The following is a 22943-nucleotide window of genomic DNA, read 5'->3' on the forward strand; positions in this document are numbered from 1 at the left end:
AGAGATCCAGGAAAGGCCGGCGGGACCGGTCGCCTTCTGAGGCGCTCAGACTTGTCGCCGGCAGTTTGTTGACAGTGTGCGAGTGTTGTGAAAAAAAGAAAAATGCGAATTTGCAAGCCTCGCTTTTGAAGGAAAGAGAAAATAAAACAAAGGGAAAGTGAAAAATCGGTGGTTTTACATCACTCCAGCTTCCGACTGATTTCCGGGTAATTAGCTGTGCTGAGCGGCTTTTCCTACAGCTCGTTAGTGTGACAAAGTCAGCATTCTTCGACCTACCGCTCTTGACCTTGCGCCCGACTTGCACTGGGGTCACAGCCCGCAGTTACTCGCTTGAAATTCTTAATATGTTAACAAGGGGCTGTGTGTTTTCATTTTGTACTGGGCTGGGCAAATTATATAGCCTGACCTGCTCTTTTATTCTGTGCCCCTTAGACACACCAATTAAAAAGTTTAATAAACATAGTGAATTGGAGTAATTTATTATTAAAGTAGTAGAGAAGTTGGGCGTAGAGACCAATGCATGTAATCCCAGCTACCAGGGAGGCTGAGACAGGAGGACTGAACTTCAAGGCCACCCTGGGCAATTTAGGTAAACCCTGTCTCAAAATAAAATAATAAAAAGGGTTAGGGTTGTAGTTCCAAGCTGCCTAGGTTCAACCCCAATTAGCAGGTTGGGGAGGTGGGGAGATGGGGAGAGAAGATAGTAGGTGTTGTGGCCTGTATGTAGATGTCCCCTGAAGCCTTATGCAGCCACAGGTGGGGCTTTTTCAGAGGTGGCTGAATCTACTGTATGACTGATTCATGCAGCAATGCTAGGATTAAGGGTGCTAGGATTAAGGGTGTGTGATTACTGAATCAGTCCTCTGATTTGGCACCTCCCTCATCCCAGGACCCTGGATACAATATCGGGGACAGAAAGAGGCCTATCTTGTCCCTTGCTTGCTTGCTTTTGCTGTCTTCTGCCTGCCATGAACTGTTTCTGCGCTGCGATGCTCTTCTTCCATGACGCCCTGCCTCGGAGCCAGCCAACTGTGGACCGAAACCTTTACAAATGGTGAGCCAAATAAACCTTTCCTCCCTTGACTTGTACGTTGGGTATTTTGTCTCAGCAAGGAGAAAAGTTCCTAAGGCAGTAGGGTATTTTGTTCTTAGGAATGAAACTGTTGCTCGATTTTGCTTTGGAGTTTGTATTAATAGCAAGCCTGTGATCTCAAAGCCCTGAGTAAAGGTATTCCACCACTGCGTTGAAAGTCTTAAACATTTACATACTTTATATCCTTCAAAGTACCTTTTCCCCCTTTTAAAATTCCATATAGTTTGAACAAGGCCTTGAAAAATAGCAAGCTAATTTGCCTTGTAGCTCCTTGTAACCCCAAATTACATCACCTATAATTAAAATGAAACTTCGATAATTGTTTATTGTGCTAAATGTGTCAAACAGCAACATTTAAAAGATTTTTTTCCCCCTGCGAAACAGAAAATTCTTGTGTACCGAACTCTCCTCGTGAGCAAGTTCCTGAAGGGTATGTTTGAATGTAGTTGATTATTACTTGAAGTACACATAAAAGAGACTGGTTATTTAAAGGAATTCTCTGGAAGAAAGAGTTCATTTCTAAAGCAAATATGACCTCATGGTTTATCCATTCTGTGAGACTAGATTTCTGTAGCCCATTTCACTTAAACTGGCCTAATGACACTGCCCTCTGTCTAGAATGTGAGATTGATGAGGCCCTAGATCGATTGTTATCAAGGCCGGTTTGCTCTGGGGCCATGGCTGCCACATCTCTGCTGCTGGTGAGGCAAGTTTTTGGTCTTAAGGAGGCATGGTGAGAAAATTGTAGACCATCATTGAAAGGTCATCATCTGTGCTCCAGTAGCTTCAGTGTTCTATGAGTGTTTTTGTAAGGAGTGATTCAGTAGTGTCATCTTTGATTAAGGAAAAGGACGCTCTGCAGATTTCAGAGCACTGTTAGTGCAGTTTAGAAACAAAGGAGCTGAGCACCAGGGATTTAGTTAGGTCAGTGTTGCTGCACCTGCCTTCCAAGCATAAGGTCCTGAGTTTGACCCTGGTGCTGAAAAACACCAACAACAACAACAGCAAAACAAAGGAGCTGAGTCACTCCCTTCCCATCTTTCCTTCAACTGTATCACCGAGCCATCCTGGTGGTCACCCACGCTTCCATAATCCTGAGGCGGGGAAGTTGTGGGAGCCACTTCCCTTCTCTCCATTCAACTATAAACCAAACACCACCCTAACGATTATCCAGGATTAAATTTAGGAGGTCACACAGACTGCTGACATCAGAGAGTGAGGGGCAATGGACGGTGGACAGTTCTGTGGATCTGTGGCGTCTGACCCTATAAATACCGGGCCGGAGTTATCGAGACCTCCTTTTGTTTTCTTGTCCACTTTTGTCCATTTCTGCCCATTCCTGCTACTCCATGATCTTCAGTAAACTTACTACCTACTATGAGGTATACATTTGGCAGTTCTTTCCTTGTCGTACATAAGAACTTGGACTATTTTCAGCTCACTAAAACTGTAGCACTATGAATTTCAACAACACTACAGAAACATGGAAGTGAATGGACCATTTTAATCAAATAACAGATTTGTTAGGGGTTTTTACCTCTATCCTTTTAAAACTTAGTAGTTGTTGGAAAAGGTAAGTTCAGAATGTGTGATTGTAATGAGGAGGAAGTTTTCTAAGTCACCCAGAAACCAAGACGCGATCTCACAGTTACTTAGGTTCAGAGTGGATTTTCTTTTGAAAGATATAACTTTATCCTTCATTTATTATTTGTTTTTTGAGACAGGGTCTCACTATGTAGTTAAGGTTGGTTTTGAACTCACTATGTAGTCCAGGCCAGCCTTGAACTCACAATGATCTTCCTGCCTCGGCCTCCCATGTGCTAGGATTGTAGGTGTGTGTCACCATGCCTGGCCTTTATTTTCCATTAAAAAGTCTTTTATCGGAATCCTTTTGGTCAAATATCATTGAGATTTACAGACTCTGTCCTCATACATGTAAGAAGAAATGTATGTACATGTAGGAAGAAATGCTAGAAGAAAATAAGTTTGACTATTTTCTATATTTAACATAATAAGCATATGTAAGTTTATAAAGAAAAAAGCTTAGAAAATATTTATAAAACATTGGAAAAACAAGGTTCCACTGAAGAGCACAGAAAATTTTTCTTTTTTGTGTATGTTTTATAAATGACCAGCAATATCTTTTTAGTGCCTAAAGTTATTAATCCCAATTTTTAAAGAAGCTAATGCAAAAAAGAAAGTGAATGTTATGTACATTTGTTTTACCTTTATTTTTTTCTTTCTGGAATTGATCATAAATGAATAAGCTCAAGATGCCCCATATCTGCTGCAAAGGACAGAATAAAATGTCTGTAAGGTCATCCAGTTCTAGAATGCTCCTTGACCTGAGGGCCCTGGTGACATCAGACTGTGCTGGCAGCAATATACATGGCTTGAAAGCAGACACTGTGCAAACTTGTACAAACTTAATTTTACAGTTATCTATACTGGTCACGTAATTATCCCATATCACGTATTTTGGATAACCAATTTATTTAACAGTTTCAGTGGAAGACAGTGTCAGAGAGTGGTGTCTAGCTTTCAAATGAGTCACAACTCCCCCCAAATACAGTACATTCTGTATAAACTCAAGCCCTGTCATCCACATCTGGGCCTAGTGTTCCCTCGTTCTGCTCTGTGGCTCACTGGGAGGATGGTGAGGGGGCCCCTCCAATTCTACCCAGTAATCCATATTTGTTTTTTTGTTTTTTGAGACAGGGTCTCACTATGTAGTTGAGACTGACCCGGAACATCACTCTATAGCCCAGGCTGGTCTTGAACTAACAGCGATCCTCCTGCCTCAACCTCTGGAGTGCTGGGATTACAGGCATGTGCCACCACACCCGGCCACTAATCCATATTTGGATTAACAACATCCTTTTGTAGAAGTCATGATTTCTGTCCAGTATGATCAAAGACAGAAATTGTTTCCTTCACCTTGACTGCAAATTTTACTCTTGCTGTCTCTGGGTCATTCCAGCCCCAAACCTAGCTCTGGTTTCCCTGGGCAGATGATCCAAATCAGTTTTTTGTGCTGTCAGCATGTGCCACCAGTTGGAAGGCAGAGGTGAGACACGTGGGCAAATTATCCCCAAATTGAAATGTGATCTAGATAAGCAGAACTAGCTAAACTCTGCTGATAGTTACAGTTCTCATTTTTAATGACTTCGTTAGTAATGTTTTAAAGGGCTCACGCAGGTGCTTCAAATGGTTGGGGGTATAAATAGCAGGGAAAATTTCTGATCAGGAGTGCTCTGCTAAATATTTTAGTGAAAAAGCAAGGTGCCAGGCTGTAAAATGGTGTGCTCTTTGGGGGACAAAGGGAGAGCTGTATGAAAATGAATGGCCAGCGTACACATGTGAATTTGTGTTTGTGAAAAGACACTAGAAAGATGGGCTCAGAATTAGTTAAATGTTTCTCTTTGAAGGCAGGAAGAGAACACAGACGGAACAGGGATGGAAGAAAGACTTCTCTGAATATACCTTATTATCTGATTTTTGGCTTTGGAAAGATTTGTGTTTTCTGTGTTAAAAAACAAAACTAAATCCAACGGAAAATTATGGATAAGCAGACAAAAAAAATCGTACAAGCTTTTTTCTTGTTTATTACCTTCTTATTCTGAGGGAAAGATTTAAGGCAGCTTCAATCAAAGCACAGATCTATATATGCCTTATGGACTCTTATAAACTTTTATTTCTCTATAATTGCTAGGCAATAAAATGTTTGGAGAGACCACTTCCAGGCCAATTATGTGACCTGATGGTATTTTTATGTTGGTTGAATATTAACTCCTACTTCTAAAAAAATGGCCTCGACTACAAAGGATCAATTCCGTTCATGCTACTAAAAAACAGTAATCAACAGGAATTTGGAAGTAAGGTATTTTACAAAGATGAGCAGTTCACGATTTGCTAACTGGGCGACACATAACATGTAAGTGTATGTGTAACTCCTCTTGACACTGCAAACCTTGAGGCTGGCAGTTCTTCATGAACAGAGCAGTGGAACGAATCAAAATGCAGCTACCTTTTTATTGTCCTTTTCCACTCTCTCTTTAAATGATGAGTGTAACCTAAAATGTCTGTAATTAAACGTATTTTCTAAAGTTTACATTTTTATTCTTGCTTGCTATCTGAAGTGTGTTAATATTTTTAAAGCTCTTTTGAAATACTGTGTCCTTCAGAAAAATTTCCTGCGTAAATTTGCCTCCTTTTGATAATTTCTTTTCCATTTTATATTTTGGCAAAGAGTGGGTTCGCACTAGTTTCTATTTCTAGTAAATCTGATATCTACTGCCAAACATTAAATTTCTTTGTTTATTTCTCATTGAGTTTATTAGTATATTTTAGGTATACAATACAGTTACATTCATCATTAGGATCTTGTACCTTTACATGACATATCTTGGTTCTCATTTTATCCCCTTGTCCCTGCCCTCCCTTCACCCCCCTCCTCCCTTCCCTATTTAAAAATACTTTTATTTCCATTTTTTAATTTTCTCACATTTTTTATTTTCCCTTATTACCTTTCCCCTACCCTTCCCACTTTCCCTGCACCTTTAGCCCTTTTGTTCCTATTTCACATTTTCAATTATATCATTAGGATTTTATGTACTATTTATTATAGTTTAGTCACACCAGAGAAACTATTTGGTATTTACACATGTGTGACTTATCTATTTCACTTAGGAGTATATCCTCAATATGTATCCATTTTCCTATGAATGAATCTAATTTCTCATTCTTTATGGCTGAATAGTACTCCATTTTATAGAAAAACCACATCTTCTTTATCCAATCTCCAACTGGTGGGCAAATGGGCTGTTTCCAAGTTTTAGCTATTACAAACTGTGCCGCTATAGACATGGGTGTGCATATTAAATTGCTTGAGGTGGGAACTATTTTAAATACTATAACATCTTTCTGTTCTCTATACCCCAATCCTAAGACACCAGTAGACGTGAAGTAATATGTTTTAATTGAATTTTATGTAAGCTTTTGTGTTTAAAAGTTTAATTCCCAAGGCATTAAGTGTGTTTTTTTTTCTATCACAATTAAAACCGACAGGACCTCTCTTACATTTTGATAATATATAAAAGCCATTCTCCTACTTCTCACACTTTCAGTCCTAGAGACAAGGAAGAAAAGCGATGGTTCTTTGATTTGTCACTGCATTTTAATTAGACCTGTTTTCTCTTTTTAGGGTTACTCATTTGGTACCAATTTATCAGACAAGCAAGTTGCAAGTGTTGCTGCCCATTAAGTACAAAGCTTATCCCTATGTTCCCAAACTCTGCTAGAGGAGCCTTATACTTGAAAATACTTCTAGCTGGGCATTGTGGTTCACCCCTGTAATCCTGATACTCAGGGAGGTGGCAGCAGGAGAATTGTGAGTTCTATCCTACCCTGGATATTTAGTGACTTAGCAAGACTTTGTCTCAAAAAGGGCAGTGGGTATGTGGCTCATTGTGAAAGCCTTGGGCTCAATGTCCAGTACTGGAAAAAAAGTTTCTCATTTAATTTTAATTTCAATGTGGTATCCCTTTACTAACTATGGGTTTTTATAATAGATGCATTGGTCCGGTGAGGTACCAATGAAACCAGTGTCATGTTTATCTTCACACAGATCTAACTCTGTTGAACCTCTTTTGGATGCTCCTGCATGCCGGGCATGGTACAAGACACTAGGTATGTTATAGTTGAGTAGAACGAACCCCATCACCCAAGGTTTGGGGACAATGTGGGATGTACCCTCTCACAGATCTTCATTACTGTCGTGGTGCAATCAGTCATGTAAATGACATAAAAGACAAACATATTGGAGGAAAACCTAATTCTTCATGCACAGGTGACATGAGTTTATGTAGAAAATCCCCCAAAGATTCTGTGAGGTACCAGAACTAATGTAGATTATATACAAGGTCATAGGATGCAATTTCATTATTTTACTTAATCCTCAAAATAACCTTATGAATTTACTACTATTATTAAATCTCTGTGTGTGCATTGTGTGTGTGTATTAAATACAACATTCAGCAAATTGTCTGAAGTCTCACAACTAAGAAGCAGTAAACTTGGTTCTCTAGTACCAATATTCATAAAGCTATTAATCATCAAGCCAGGTCATCTTAAAATTAGTAGGCTTAAAATGCAGAGTCCCAGTCCTCACCCAGAGCTTATGAGTCCTGCTCTAGGTAGAGATGTGTCCTGGGGACTGTGTTTGCCCAAGCACTCCAGGAGGCCCCGATGCAGGTCGGACAAAGAGCCTCTGACCACGTGAGCTACATATTCTGTGTGTGGACACTGGTCTTTCACAGGGGATTGTGAGCTCCGAGGAGGTCCCTGCGGGGAATCCTACTGCCTGCCCATCCAGGGCAGGCTTATAACAGCAAGAATCAAGCAAGAAGCTGGGCTGAGAGGACCAGGGACCTGGGAGTGAGCGCAGAACTCAGAGGAAATGCCCGGGATGAGACTGGGAACTGCATATTTAACACGTTGGTAGGTGGTGAAAGGCCAGCGGGGATGGGGGAGATCGGAGCATCAAATTGCACACCAATTGTATCATTGTCATTAACACTTCGTGGGTTGAGTCTTTTCTGTGCTAGGAAAAGTGTTATGCATATCACAGGCATTTATGCATGCAATCCCCATGACTCCCTAAGGTAGGAATTGTTTATCATCACTCTCATTGTATAGATAAGGAGATCAGGAACAGAGAGCTTAGATCCAAGCCACTTGCTCATACAGCTTCTTGTCTGGGTTTCGTTTGCAAGGAAAGCCACATTCTGTGTTGTTTAGCAATGAAAGATACACTGCAGCGATTACACGAAGTGTCCAGGCTGGATGTACTTAGGGGAGCTATCAGTTGAGGTGTATGGATCGTGAGAGATTCCAATAATTGTATTTCTTTGATGTTTTTGTGGTGCTGGGAATCACACTCAGGCCCTTGGTCAGGCTGTTATGGTTCTATCTAGATGTCCCCCAAAGCCTCATGCACTTGTAGGTGGGGCTTTGGGGAGCAGCTGGGTCTTGGGTGTGCGATAGTGGATTGGCCCGCTGCTGGGTTTATAGCTGGGTGTGATGTGGGGAGGCGAAGCCTGCTGGGAAGAGGAGGGTTACCCTTCTGCTCTCCTGAGCATTGCTGTTTCCTGTCTGCTTTGCCATGAGCCCTTTCTCTCCTGCAATGCCACCCTTCCTTGGAGCCAGCCGAGTAGAGGCTGAGACCTCTGCAAACTGTGAACCAAAATAAACCTTTCCTTCTTTGACTTGTAGATATTGGGTATTTAGCCCCAGCAATGAGTAAGTAACTAAGATACTAAACTAGTGCTCTGTCACTGAGCTACATGTTCCAACTCTACTTCAAATAATTTTAGAGGCAATTTAAATCGATGGTACGTCCTCTGCTGTTGTTCTAAAAGTTATGGGAGTTAGGTGTGGTGGTGCGTGACTGTAATCCCAGCACTCAGGAGGCTGAGGTGGGAGAATCACTCCATGTTTGAGGCTAGCCTGATCTACATAGTGATTTCAAGGCCAGCTTGAACTACCTCGTGAGACCCTGTCTCATAAAACTAAAGAAAGACAGACAGACCCAGAAACTGATATACGCCTGTAATCTCAGCTCTTCAGGAGGAGAATCTCAGGTTCAAGGTCAGCCTGGGCACCTGTCGCAAAAAATAGGACTGGGGATGTAGGTTAGTGGTAGAGTACTTGCCTAGATTCCTCTAAAAAAAGGCATAGGCAAAACCAAATGGTTCCTGGAGAATGAGCAGACATATGTGTGGCTTCTTGAAAGTGAAGTGAGTGATGGCTAGCTCGGGCCTGGACATACACTCAGGCATGGGAGTAGAGACAGCAGAGGTTAAGGTTTCCTTGGACTGCAGGAGTCAGGGTCACCCTGCAGCAGCTATGGGGCTGCCTTGTTGGCACATTTTTCTCTAACTCCTCACTTCACTTACATTCATGTTTCCCAACCAAGTCATGAGAAGGTGTCTTTGGTAGAATGGAAGGGACATCAGCTTAAAGCAGCTGGTGTGGTTTGTCCCCTCTGAAACCCAAGTTGAAGTTAAATCCTCATGGTGAGAGATTAAGAAGGTAGAAGGTGGGGCCTTTGATAGGGGGCTAGAATTTGCTAAGGTCCTTAGGGTGAAGCCCTGTGATTGGATACTCGTGGCTTTCTAAGAAGTTGGAAAGGTCCAGAGAGATAGTGTGCCCCCATCTTGCCATGTGACACCCTGCACCTCCTTGGGACTCTGTCAACAAGAAGGCCTCATCCCCTGTGGGCCCTCAGTCTTGGGCCAGAACTACGAATCGAAACAAACTTCTTTTCTTTATAGGTATCTTGGCCTCAGGTGTTTCATTATAGAAACAGAAAACAGACTCTACCCTAGTCGAAGCAGGAAAGAGGTTTTTACTAGGCAGATACAGATCTTCTGATAGGAAGAGACAAGAACCAGGGACTGAGCTATCACCAGGATTCTATCCTCCCTCTCTCTCAACTCTGGGATCCTCTGCCTTTCTGATCCAGGCAGTGCACAGAAGATGAAAAAGCCCACCATATAGCCTCTGAGCTTAGTTGTTATTAGGTCCCTGTGGTTCCCAGGTCTGTATTTTAACAAAAGAGCCCTTGTGTACCTCAGCTTGGGTCAGTGACCCTGGTTCAATCAGATCAGTCAGAGGATTGGGGTCCTGTCATCCAGTGACTGCTGGGTACCCCAGACAGGAGCAGCTGAGCAGTCCCTCACCCCTTGGTTGGGTAACCTAGTCACATCATCCTGGATGTGCTGTTTCTCAAACTGCTGTGTCTAAGTCAAGCAAAGTGGTACACTCCTGCGATTCCAACATTTGGGAGGCTGAGGCAAGAGGATCTTGAATTTGAGTCCAGCCTAGGCTACACAGTGGGACCTTGTGTCAAAAAAACCAAAACAACCCACCAACTCGCCCGCTCACCCACAACCGGATCAATCAAATAAACAAAAAGATGCTTCTGTCTAATAAGGCCCAGCTTTTTCAGTTATAACTGCAAATGAACTTCTCCAACAGAAGACAACTCAAGGTCATGTCTAGCCTGTCTGCAATGTTGTGGTCCTGACAGGGAGTTCTTAGAGAATCTCAACTTTTTCCATTGCACAAAATGTTGATGCCGGACATGGGGGCACACACCTGTAATCCCAGCTCTTGGGAGGCTGAGTTTGAGGCCTGCCTAGGATACACAGTTTAAGGTCAATTTGAACTAACTAGACTATGTATGGAGAGCTGCAGCTACCTTTTGGGAGGAACGACAAGGCATGAAAAAGAGATGGAGACAGTTTTCAAGGTACGAAAGAGGGCTGGGAGGAGATCTGCGTCTAGTGGACAAACTGGAATCAAGCTCCGAGGTTGGCTAGTGAGAAGCGCAGGGGTTAGAGAAGCACGGGTTTCATGGAACACAACTGCAGCGAGTGGGTGGATAGGATTAAATTGAGGAACCAGATTTTCTCTGCACCCAAATGCCTATCTATTGACAGCTCTCAGAAGATGCTGTCTTGCCTCAGGAGTGGTGGGTTATCTGCATTCCACCCATAGCCAGGGCCATGCGGCCTTCACATACTTCCCTGTTCTGAGGCAAGATATCCAGGAGGCTGGCCGGGGATGTAGCTCAGTGGCGCTGTGCCTGCCTTGCAAGGTCTTGAGTTCTCTCACCGGTACCAAAAAACAAAAAGAAAGGTATCCTGGAGACTGTGAGATCTGAATCTAAGTATCCTAGTATCCAACAACCTTCATCTCAAAATAAAGAAAAAGAAAAAGTTGAGTCTTTTATCATACAAAGTGATATTCTCAGGTTCTAGGAATTAACAAATCCATGTATTTAGCCAAGTAGCTTCATTAAAAAGGAAACAGGTGGAATTAATTTTAGGGTTAACAAAATACTATTATAATATATAATCAATATAAAATCATTGAGATAGTTTGCATTCTTTTTTTTCCAACTGAATCCTCAAAATCCTGTGTGTGTGCATAAGGTCTCTGTTCCCTCCACACCTGACAGTGAGATGTTTTTATGCTGAGGCACGGTTGCACCCATCATGGGCTCTTTCATGTTTTAGTACAGCGACCCACCCAGGGTTTCATTTTTTATAAAGGAAGGGTAGCCTTGCCCAAAGAAATATATATCTGGCACCGGGGATTTAGCTCAGTGGTTCCCCCACCTGCCTTGAAAGCACAAGGTCCCAAGTTTGATCCCCAGTACCAAAAAAAAAAAAAAAAAAAAAAAAAAAAAAAAAAAAAAAAAAAAAAAAAAAAAAAAAATTAAAAATGCCCAACAAAAAAAAAAAAAAAAAAAAAAAAAAAAAAAAAAAAAAAGAAAAGAAAAGAAAAGAAAGAAAGATCTCTCTGGATTCATCTTGCTCAGATACTAAGCCTAGGAGCCAGGTGTCTAGAGGAAGGTAGGGAAAAACTAGCTTTCTGACCATGGGACACCGCAGCTGTGACTGCTCCCGTGGGAAATTGAACTCAGGTGCACTCTTCTCTGGCAGTGGTGCGTGCGTGCGTGTGTGTGTGTGTGTGTGTGTGTGTGTTTGCACGCGCGCCCAGTCCTTGGATCCCATTACCTTGCTGCCAGGAAGTGGAGATGAGGAAAGTATCCACAGCCGTTCATTCATCAGGCAGGCCTGCACATCCACATGGCTCAAAGTGGTAGAACAGGATTTTAGGCTTCTGATTCCGAAGCTAGTTCTCTCAGCTGCTGGACACCATCCCTCTATAGTCTCTGAGGTGGACAGAGGAACAGATGCTCAAGGGGGCGGCTCCCACACGGCTTCAGGTAGGACTGCATGCAGGCTGGAGTGGGCACTGGGGTGGGGATCCAGAGAAAGCCAGGAATTGGGCAAAAGTGATCCTCACAGCCAGGGCAAAGTCTGGAGCTTCATGAGAAGCCTTCAGTTTGTCTAGACCCAAGGAGGAGGCAATGGTGGGCTGCTCACAGGGAGACTTGTTTTGGATGGAGATGAACTGTTAAATTGTTTGTTTTTCAATGAAATGCCCCACCCAAGAATGTTCCAGTCATGCCTTAAAAGGCTTATTCCTTCCAGAGAGGGTCTGGTTTCCCTGGGTCAGTGATTTGGTCTCCTTCTGTCTAAGAATCCTGCCAAGGTGTCTCCAAAAGAGTATTTTGCCCTTAGAGTGCATGGGGGCTCAACTAGTTTTGGACTGAGACCCAGTTGTGTTGGCCTTTGGCTTAGTAACTTTCCAGGTCCCTCCCAGTGTCCTCCCTGGGGCCACAGGTGGGCCTTTGGCTCAAGTGTGGTTCTGGCCAGGTCAGCTGTAGTTGCCAGGGATGTCCACCTCCTTGGTGGCCATGAACGTTGCCTGCTGAGCCTTATCTCAGGCTGGCTTGGCTGCCCACCAGCACCAGGGAGCTGACTGCTGACAGCCCTGTCTCAGAACAAGAGCATCTTGTTCTCATTCCAGTGATTCCCAAGCACTCTACTAAATTCTTGCAAAGTGTGTGTGCAACAGTGTGCTGAGTGTGTGCTCAATTCTCTAGATGACCATGCAGAACACGTAGCGTGAAGCTTAAAAAATGTGAAGATCAATAACAAGTTAGATTTATGTCCCAGTTTCTAATTCAAATTACCCTACAAGTTTATTTGGTTTGCTTTTCCCAGATTTTACCTTTCTTTCACAAAATTTAATATATTTAACTTTATGCAATGCCCAAAATAGCAATACTTACTAAGTATAAGTTGATTGTGTTTTCTGAACAACAACAACAAAAAAATTGGGGAGCCAATTTTCAGAGTCAGTCTGAGGGGGTATAAAGGAGACAGAAACATCAAAGTTTTGATTGGTGTTATGGTTTATGTCTAGATGTTCCCACAAAACTTCAAATGCTCAGAGGTGGGACTTTTAGAAGGTGATTGGACTATGGGGGACCTTTGGAAAGTCAGCAGATTATGGGAGTGAAATTGCTGACTTGCCCTTCAGAGGTGGGACTTGGTTAGAAGAAATGGGTCACTGGAGCCATAATCTGGAAAGGTGTAACTCCCTGCTCAGGTCCTCCTTTCTCTCTCTGCCATGAGGTGAGCAGCTATTCCTCTACCATGACCTATGCCATGCTGTCTTGATTTGGAGCCAGCCTACTATACTGAGACTGAGCCAAAATAACGCTCTCTTATTATCTTATTTTCCCAGGGAGGGGGATTGAGACAGCCATCCAGGCTCTTGGAGACCTCTGCAGCCATGGTACAACAGGGCTTGGCTACTGTTTGAACTGGTGGCCTTGGTATCATCCATGTGGTGTTTGTTTTGTAGGCATATAGAATGCAGAATGCAAGAATAGGGCCAGGAAGGCTTCTTCCCAGATTTTAGAAGAAGTCCTGGGCACCCAGGCAATATGCCATTGAAAAGGCAGTGGATGAAGCTATGACAATGAAGCTGAAAGTGCAATGGGTACCCTGGGGCAGTAGAGAGACCAGATGCTCGGAATCTAGGAGGGGTGCTTCAGTTAGTGCTGTAGGGGCAAAGGCCCAAGGCCTTTGGATTAATATCTCTTTGTTATGTCTTTCCTGAAGTGCTGCTCATAGACCTGCAGAATTTAATGTTTGCCCTGCTGTATTTCAGTCTTGTTTTGGCCTGATTTCTTTGTATCTGCCTGTCACTCCTTTTTGGACTGAGGATGTTTACCCTGTGCCATTGTATGTTGGCAGTTTTTAATTTTCTTTTTGATTCTTGTAGGGGCTCACAGCTAAGAGTTTGCCTTAAGTCTCCGTGGAGACTTTGCACTTGGACTTTTCAGCAAGGAGGCACCCTGCTGGCTGAGTGGAGAATGGGTGGGGAAGACATAGGGTGGAAACAGGGGCTCAGACAGGAAGTACAGGCTAGGAGGGAAGTGTGGCTTGAAGAGAGAGAGGTGGTGGATTTAGGGTATTCTCTGAAGTTATAATGCCAATATTTGCTGATGGCTTTGGATATGATGTAACAACAAGAGAAGAATCTGAAGCCAAACCCTGAGCCCAAGCCAAGGGAACCATCTTCTGAAGTAGGCAGCTTGGGAAGAGGAGCCAAGTTGGCCTGGAGATGGGAATAAAGAGTTGGGAGTAGATGCTCCAGTAGATGTGACGTCCAGCAGACAGCAGGTGGGGATGTCATAGGCAGGGCTGCGCACTGTGTAGTCTGCAGCTCAGAGATGAGTCTGGGTTTTGGTTTAGGAGTCTTCAGCAGGAAGGTGATGGTGAGGGCATGGGCCGGGTGGGATCAAGGGAGTGAGGAAATTCAAGGCTCAAGGACCAAATCTCAGTGTTGCACCCATACCTAGGAAGAGAACACATGCTAGGGGGTTGCAGGAGTAGGAGGAGACAGTGCTTAGTTTAATGCAACAGGAGAAAGTGACCAAGAGTACTAGTACGAGTGCGATAAGGAGAACTGATCTCAAGATTTAGCAGTGCAGAGTTTGTGCAATGGACACTGTTAATCTTCATTTGACAAACGAGGAAGCCAGGACTCAGAGAGGCTTATTTGCTTGTCTCCAGGTAGGGAAGTTTCTCAAAAACAGAATTACGATACTTCCAATAGTGGAACTGCTGGATTGTAGCAAATGCAAACAGCATAATGAAGAGACATCTGCACTCCCATGTTAATTGCAACACTAGCCACTATGACCAAGAAAGAAAACAACCTAAGTATCTTCTGATGGTGGTATATGTATGCAATGGAATACGATTCAGCCTTTCAAAGGAAGGAAACCCTGTCATTAGCAACAACACAGATGAGTCCTGAGGACATTATGTTAAGGGAAATAAATGCACTGGGCACAGAAAGATAAATGTTGCTGGGCATGGTGGTACCCACCTGTAATCCCAGCGCTTGGGATGCTGACGCAAAAGGACCACTGCAAGTTTTAGGCCAGCCTGGGGTACATAGTGATTTCAAGGTTAGCTTGAACTACATAGTGAGATCCTGTCTCAAAACAAAAAAACAAAAGACAATATGACTTTGCCTATGTGTGAGAGCAAAAAGTCAACCTCACCTAGGCATGTGCCTGTAATCCCGGCTACTTGAGAGGCTGAGGCAAGGGGATTGAAGGATCAAGGCCCGCCTGGGCCACCTAGTGAGACTCTGCCTCAAACAAAATAAAAAAAAGGGGTAGATGATGTAGTTCAGTGGTAGAGAGTTCACTTAGCACGAATGAAGTACAACAAAGCAAAACTCAAATTCATCGAATTTGAAAGCAAAATGGTGGTTCCTAGGAACTGAAGGTCAGGGGAGGGAGGTGGTGTTAGTCAAAGAACAGAGAACTTCAGTCAGGAGGTGTAAGTTCAAGAGATCAGTTGTACATCCTCGTGGAAAGAATTAAAAACAACATATTGTGTATTTGAAAATTGCCAGGAGAGTAGATTTAAAGTGTTCTCACCTCCCCCAAAGATAAGCATATGAGAGAATGTACTTGTTAAATAGCTTGATTTATCATTCCACAGTGCATGCATACATGAAAGCATCATGTTGTACACAGTAAAAATTCACAATTTTCCCAGAAGAAGGAAGGGAGGGGGGAGGGGGATGTAGAAAGGATTAGGATGTGTTGTGTCTGTGTGTCAGCTCCCCATGATGAATGCTATCAGTATAAATAAAAATTATTAAAATGTACAATTTTAAGCTTTCGGTTTAATGAAAAGTAAGTTGCCTAGGGTCACACCACTGCTCACTGATGAGCTCAGGACTCACCCTCAAGTTCCACCATCCTGGCCCTGTGACCAGTGCTCCCAGGGCCAGGTGTCCCCTTTCCACTGCAGTCTGGGTCCTGGGCTTCTCGCTCCAGCCCCAGGTAAGCTCACTCAGCTCCAGAGAAGACCAGCTCAGCTCTGTCTGGAGGGTGACAGCTCATTGCAAAGTTTTCTGAGAACGATTCAAAATGAGGCCAGCGGGAAGATCACATAGAGCATTTAAGAGAAGCCTGCTTTACCACTTATCTTCCGTTTTAGCTCATATTTGCTTTAAAAATTTCTTATTAGCATAAGAGAAAGAAAGGCTCAAAATAAAAAGTGTTTATACCAAAAAGAAAGTGTGGCGGGGGGATTTACAGACTTTTCTGACAGATTGCAGGCTACAACACAGATTTGTGAGTGGAATCTGAGCTCTTTGTGTTGATTCTTTTTCATTTTCTGTCCTTTATGCTACATGCACATTAAAGAAAAGGTAATTAGGATACTACAGGAATAGCATAAGTAATCCTCATCCCTAAATAGTGCTATCTATTCACAGCAAAATATTTTGCATGAAAAGGCATTTTCTTTTTTTTTTCTTCTTGAAAACAAAATGGCTAATGAACTGACCTACTTTTTTTTTTTTGCAGATTTTTTTTTTCCTCTAAAAAAATTTAAAGAAATGTTTTGGGACAGAGTCTTGCTAAATTGTCCAGGCCAGGCAGAACTTGGGATCCTCCTCGCTCAGCCTCCCAGCCTAAGAGATGCTAGGATTACAAGTGTGGGCCACTAAGCTCAGCCTGTCCTGTAATTTTCTGAACATATACTGAAAATGTCTGAATATTATGAGAATAGCATTTCAAACCTTGATTTCCTAATCCAAAGCCAAATGGCTTTAGCTTGGTTCCACTACAGATTTTTTAGATGATAGTTTAAAAAAAAATGAGACTGGTAATTGCAGTATAAATTCATTTCCTAGGGCTTTCATGAGTCACTACAAACTGAGTGGTTTAAAAGAATAAGAATAATTTATTCTCTCAGTTTCGGAGGTCTGGGGTCCAAAATCAAGGTGCAGGCAGGGTGACGTTCCCGCTGAAGGGTCCAGGGCACAGTTGTTCACTGCCTCTTCCAGCTCTGGGTGGCTGCAGGTATTTCCTGGCTTTGGCAGCAGAAATCCAATCTCTGCCTCTGTCTTTACCTGATTTCTTTCCTGTATCACCAAGTTAAATCTCTTTCTGCCTTCTTCTTATAAGGACACTGTGTTGGGATTTAAGACCCATCCTACATCCAGTATGGTTTCATCTTGAGATCATTAGCTTAATTATCTGCAAACATCCTTTTTCTAAATAAGGTCAAGTTTAGAAATCCTGGGGCTTAGGATTGAGACACCTATTTTGAGGGGTGTAATGGTTTGAATGCAGAAATGGCCCCCAAAAGACGAATGTGTTCAGAAGTGGGGCTCTGGAGTCTCACTGAATCATGAGGGCACTAACCTCATCAAAAAATGATTGCACCAGTGAGTCATTGTTGCGTGGGTTTTTAAAAGGTGGATCACTGGGATTTGTTCTGGAATAGGATCGCTTGTCCCTGCTCTGCCTTGTTTTCTGTCTGCCATGAGGTGCGGAGCATCCCCGCACCTGGCCCTTCCACCATGATTTCTGCCTGGCTAGGTAGGGAAGCAACAGAACCACGTGATCATGGACTGAAACATTGGAAACTTTGAGCCAAAATAAATCTTCCGCCTTTAAGTTTTTTGTCTCAGGTATTTGGGGCACAGGGATGCAAAGCTAACTAACAGGAGGGGCCACCCTTTGAACCTTTATATAGTGTTATACCTGAAAAGTGGTGAGAAGAATGAGGGGTTTGATGTGTTCTCGTCCTTAGGTGCCCCATCTTGCAAGTTTGTGTCTGATACCACATTAAACAGAATGTAGATTGAGTATGCTTTATCTGAAATGCTTGGAACAGAAAGAATTTCAACTTTGTGAGTTCCTCAGATTTTGGAATATTTGTATGTTAACTTCACTGTTCTGCATTCCTGATCCAAAAACCTAAAAGTCTCCAAAATCTGAAATTATTTTGGTGCTGGGTATTGAACCCAGGTCCCTGAGTATGCTAAGCACATGATCTCTGCAACTATCTTCCCAGTCCTGCGACATCTGAAATCATGACTGTCATGTCATTATATCAGCACTAAAAGTTTTGGATTTCAAATTTTTGGATTATAGGCACTCGAACTGTATAACAAATGCATGGAGTAGCTTTGGGAATCAACGGAGGGCATGAGGAGGAGAGGGCTCACTTTGTGGCTCCTCCTCACTGGTGTCTAGGTGGAAGAGAATGTGTTGTGGGTAGAAATCAATGCTACCAATTCCTGGCTGTGTGACTTAGTCCAACCTCAATCTTTTCATTCATTATATACGTGAGTCATGATGACCTTGGTGTATCACCAGGAAACCAACAAGTGCCAAATGTGAAGCCCCCAGACAATGCCTAGATGATTTTACAAATGTAAGTGTCCCCTTCTCTCTGTGCAGAGCCAGGATGCCTGTGTTCCCTTCCTGGTGCCATTTAGCAGTGAATTCTATCCCCAGGAGCTCCTAGTATGGAGGAACTGGTCTAGCCTCCATGTCCTACCTTTGCCAGACAGGCTGCCCAAGCCTCTACTCCCACAGGGCATCTCCCATGCAGTCCTTCAGTCTTCTGCCTCTTGCCCAGAGACTGTAGTAGCTTTTCTGATCTGTTCACAAGGAGCCCTTGGTATTCATCAGTCTTAGCTACTCCATTCAGTGCCACAAGGCATGCACCAGCCCTGAGCCATGAAGAATCAGGTAGGAAAAGGTAGTAGACCAGGTAGGACCATTTCTGTGGTGGCAAGTGATGGGGTCCTTGTCTGAATAGGAGCCTTGAACTTGAACCTGAGGACTCATGTGATCTCAGTGAACCACCCAGTATCTCTGAACACCCCTTCTAAGCAAAGACAGAAAAGCCAGAAATAATAGGTTGTTTGGAAATGTAAATGAGGTCATGGAGGAGGGGTTGTTCTTTTGTCAACAAGGAGCATAACAGGGCAGTCCTAAGTCAGATTTTTCTAGGGCAGAGCCCTTTCCCAGCAGCCATTGTCCTTTAACATTCGCAAAGGAGCAATAAATGTGATCCAGTCAGGGTAAGTTTGATTCAAGCCAGTGTGACGCTGATAGACATCACTTCCTGTCCATTTGTCTTTTTTTCAGCAAGAACTGGGCTTTGTTCATGCTTCTCTAACCCCTGTGTACTCACCAAAATCCTGAGGGATCTCGTTAAAATGCAGACTTTTGTTCACACTGTCTGCCGGGCCTGGATTCCTGGGCTATGCCACACTTCTCACTGAGCAGCAAGGGGTGAGTGACCCTGGGGACTCCGCCAGCCATCCAGGCGTCAGTTTCCCCATCAGCCCTGTGCTTGAAATTTCCTGAAAACTACCCAGTGCATCTTCCTCTTCTTTTTCGCCAAAGTTTATCTTTTTCAGTCAGAATTGGCAGGTAAGGATTTCCAAAGAGTCGGGGCTGGAAAGCAAAGCGAAATTGATGCCTTGATGAAGCCATTTCTTCAATCACTAAGTAGGCCAAGGCAGGATAAGCAGAGGGAGTTTGGCCTTCCCAGACTTTAAACTGCACGTTTTAGGCAAGGCCCTGTAACTCGGGCTGACTGTCATCTATCTAAGAGCCCATTTGGTTGTTATTGTTTGGTTTTAGACTTGTATCCCGGAAGAGTTTGCACGGGTCTCACCTCCGAGAGGCCTCTCCATTTTCTCTTTTCTTTTCCTGACTCTCCATCATCTACAACCCACCTTGGCCTCCCTTTGAGTACTTATCTCCATCCTCACAGCGCTTTTGCCAGCTCTGGCCAACTTCTGGTGAGTGTTCGGAGACTGCGAACTCTTTGAGGGGAAAATGGTGGCTAATTTGACTCTGTGCTTCATAGTTTTAGGCAATATCTGGCCTATAGTTATAGGTACCAATTACAGTTCTAGTAGCCATTCTAGAAACAGTCCTAGCTATAAATTGTTACTTAGTTGAAACAAGGACTCTCTGCTAAACCTCAGAACAATGCTATCAAGTTTTGCTGTGTCTTCACTTTGTAGAAATGGCAGTGAGAGCACAGAGCAGCTAAGTGGCTTTCCTAAGGTTACCCAGTTGTCAGGTGGGGAGCTGGACCTCAGATACAGGTGTCTTTGTGTTTGGAGATCTTCCTAATCACTTTGGTTATTTATTTATTTTGGGTATTGGGGACCGAACTCAGGACCTTATGCTTGTAAGGCAGGTGGCAGAAACACTGAGCTAAATCCCCGGCCCTAATCACTTTGCAATGAATGAATGAAGGCATGACTACAAGCACCCACAGTTTTTACGTGCATCATAAAATGTAGGTGGCCAGTCGTAGCTTTGGTTGAGTGTGCTAATGTCCATAGCAATGATTCTGACCTGCTGGCCTACAGGCCAGGGTCTGCTCAAGACCAAGCACTTACTAGCCTTGAATGTGGGGGAAGTAGTAACATAAAAATTAAATTCTGCAATGAGAGAACTTCTTTAAGATCATGTCCATTCTCTTTGGACACTCAAGTGACCTTCCTTTTATGAAATAATGGTGATAATAATTAATGGTGGTTGTGGTTGTTTTACACATTCTTTCTTGGAAAAATAGACTGACTCTACTGATTTGCAATCTCATGTTTAAAAAAAAAAAAAGACCTTGAGAAACCCCAGTGCCTGGGAATGACTGCTCCGGGGAAAGCGGAGCACAAGGAATAGCTACACCTTCTGAGTGGGGGATGGAGAAGAGGTGAGGAAGATGAGACGAGGTGCACCTGGGAAGACCGGGTTTGTAACCAAGGGAGCAGGGCAAATGAGAACAAGTCCTGAATAATGAGGGTCCCCCAAGTGCCGTTAGGTGAAATAGAAGATGGAGAAGGCATATTTTACCTGTTGTTTGAGCTTGCAGCAAAAACCCAAGCCAAAATAAACACAAAAAACCCCAACTGTCACGATGCCATCAGAAATGGGCCACTGCCTGCACCACAGTGGCGGGCAAACCAATGGGATTCTCACCATTTTTCTAATTCCAGAAGAGTCACAAGGGATGCCTTTCTTACCGTGGTCACACCATTATCTGGTGATTAGCATGACTGACATGATAAATACAGGTATGCTAAATCTTTTCCTTAGCCACATTTCACAACACCCTACCCTACACAGCAGAGTCAGTCTGGTACTCACGACTACACAAAGAGTACCCTTTTATAAGTGGTGGTTCGCAAATTCTAATGCACAGTGATGCAAGAACTGTGACCAGAGGGAGGCTTTGGGTGTGTGACTGGCCTCATTTTTATCGTTCCCAGGTGAGTCATGAATCATTGCACTCAATAAACTCTCAACACGTTTTATAGCCAAGAGTTTCCACCATCGTGACAGTAAAAAATCCCCCATTACTAAGTAGCTCAAAAGTTAAAAAAGCCACCTTTGTGAAGTAACAGGCTTCAGAGCAGTATCAGAAAGATTCTGTGATGAAAGCCACTGCAACTGTCTTGCTATGTGATAAACTTATGGTGTCTCTTACGTAATGGCTTTTTTCCCCCACTGGACTAGCAATGAATTCCCCACTGAAATTAGCAATGGTCAAGAATCCCATCCGGTAACATTCCACATCTGTTTGTTTTCCATTGATGACAAGGAGGCAAGAATTTCTGGCTCCAAAGGAGGTAATGATCCAGGAGTATTTCTTCACTAAGGATTAAGCCTAAATTTATGTTAATGTGTTCATTAATTTTTAGGGGAAGGCAGGACTGAAGCATTCATAGATTTTAAATGTGGGCACATCTCTCAGTTCAAACACCAAGCCAGTACCCTCAGTGTCTGTCTCCTTGGAAAGCACTGAGATTTCACAACACAGTGACAAGAGGGACAGAAACTGTTCTGAGAAGACTTACCGTCAAGAAGGGTATCAGACTTGTATGTACATAACTCCAGAAACAAGAGGACAACGGTGAAGGCATACAGAGGAAGAGAGAAGGGTGCCGTCATCCAGGTCAGGGAGGGCTGCCTCATGGAACACATAGGATTCACCCTGAACTTTCAGGGGGCCCAGAAAGACAACCTAAAAGCAATTAAGTTTAGGACAGAGTGAGATGCAGTGGAGTGCATTTCTTTAAGACACAACGATGTGCGTAGCAGAACGCAGGACTTCTCCGTGAGGGACTTTGTGGCAAATGGCACATAGGTTTTCCAGCAATGTGCAGTGGGATATTTGGTTGGAAGACAGGATGGACTTAGACTTGAGCTGCTCAGACCCAAGAGCTCAGAGTTTGGTCGCTGTGTGACTGTTGCAGACAGACACTTTTGTTTACCTCCCCAGCAGATATTACATTCCCTTTTTTCTTTGCTAACAAAGCCATAATGATCATGAACTTTGCATTTGATGTACTATTGGGCCTTATGAAAATGGCTTTGGAGTTGTTTGGCTAGAGGAATTGGGTAAGAGCTGATTCATCCTCTATATGGAAAACCCTGTAGATAGTGGAAGGGTTGGGAGGGGAAAAGATCTGAGACGGCCAAAAAGTCAAAGTAAAGGCTCTGAACAGCAATAAGGACACACCTGAACAGCTTCCAGAATAAAATAAAGCAAAACAAACAAACCCCAGGCACAATAACCTAGAAGGATGTTAACACTCTGGCCACACTGGAACGAAGACAACTTATTTATTTTGATTTGCTTTGTTCTGAAAGACAAATGAGGTCCACTGCAAAACCAAAAGGGCTGATGTATGGCTCTTTATTTCTGTAATTGCAATCTGTATTAATTAGGGGAAGAAAATACTCTCCAGGTGCTTTGACCTGTATCATTGGAAAATTTCCCCACCTCTAGCAGTATTGGTAATTATGTTAAGTGTAAATGGACTGTAGTGAGTTGAATTTTGTCCCCACAAGAGATATAGTCACCTCCTAATCTCCAGCACCTGCAAATATGACCTTAAATGGAAACAGAGCCTTTGCAGAAGCACTCAAATTAAGATAAATAGGCAGGACCCTGGAAAAATAGTATGTTTATTGGTTTAAAAACTGCATTTGGAAAGTACCTTCCGTCAGGGATTCTCAGATTTCCACACTTCATCTTACCCACCTACATGACAGAAACAGCGG

The 22943-nt window shown here is 43.2% G+C and overlaps 1 long non-coding RNA gene across 2 annotated transcripts in view; it reads left to right on the forward strand.

The window, feature by feature from the left end:
- Positions 1-12: 12 nt before the first annotated feature.
- Positions 13-22943, forward strand: part of LOC104867225 — a 28290-nt gene continuing 5359 nt past the window's right edge. Inside the window, exons 1-3 of one of the 2 annotated variants that reach the window (XR_004517497.1) lie at positions 13-206; positions 890-1054; positions 6720-6781. This is a non-coding gene — a long non-coding RNA (uncharacterized LOC104867225). The remainder of the gene's footprint in view (positions 207-889; positions 1055-6719; positions 6782-22943) is intronic. The other variant, XR_781709.2, reaches the window with a different exon arrangement.

This window comes from Fukomys damarensis, unplaced genomic scaffold (genome assembly GCF_012274545.1).
Source record: "Fukomys damarensis isolate Sample0158 unplaced genomic scaffold, DMR_v1.0_HiC HiC_scaffold_1, whole genome shotgun sequence".
Taxonomy (NCBI): domain Eukaryota; kingdom Metazoa; phylum Chordata; class Mammalia; order Rodentia; family Bathyergidae; genus Fukomys; species Fukomys damarensis.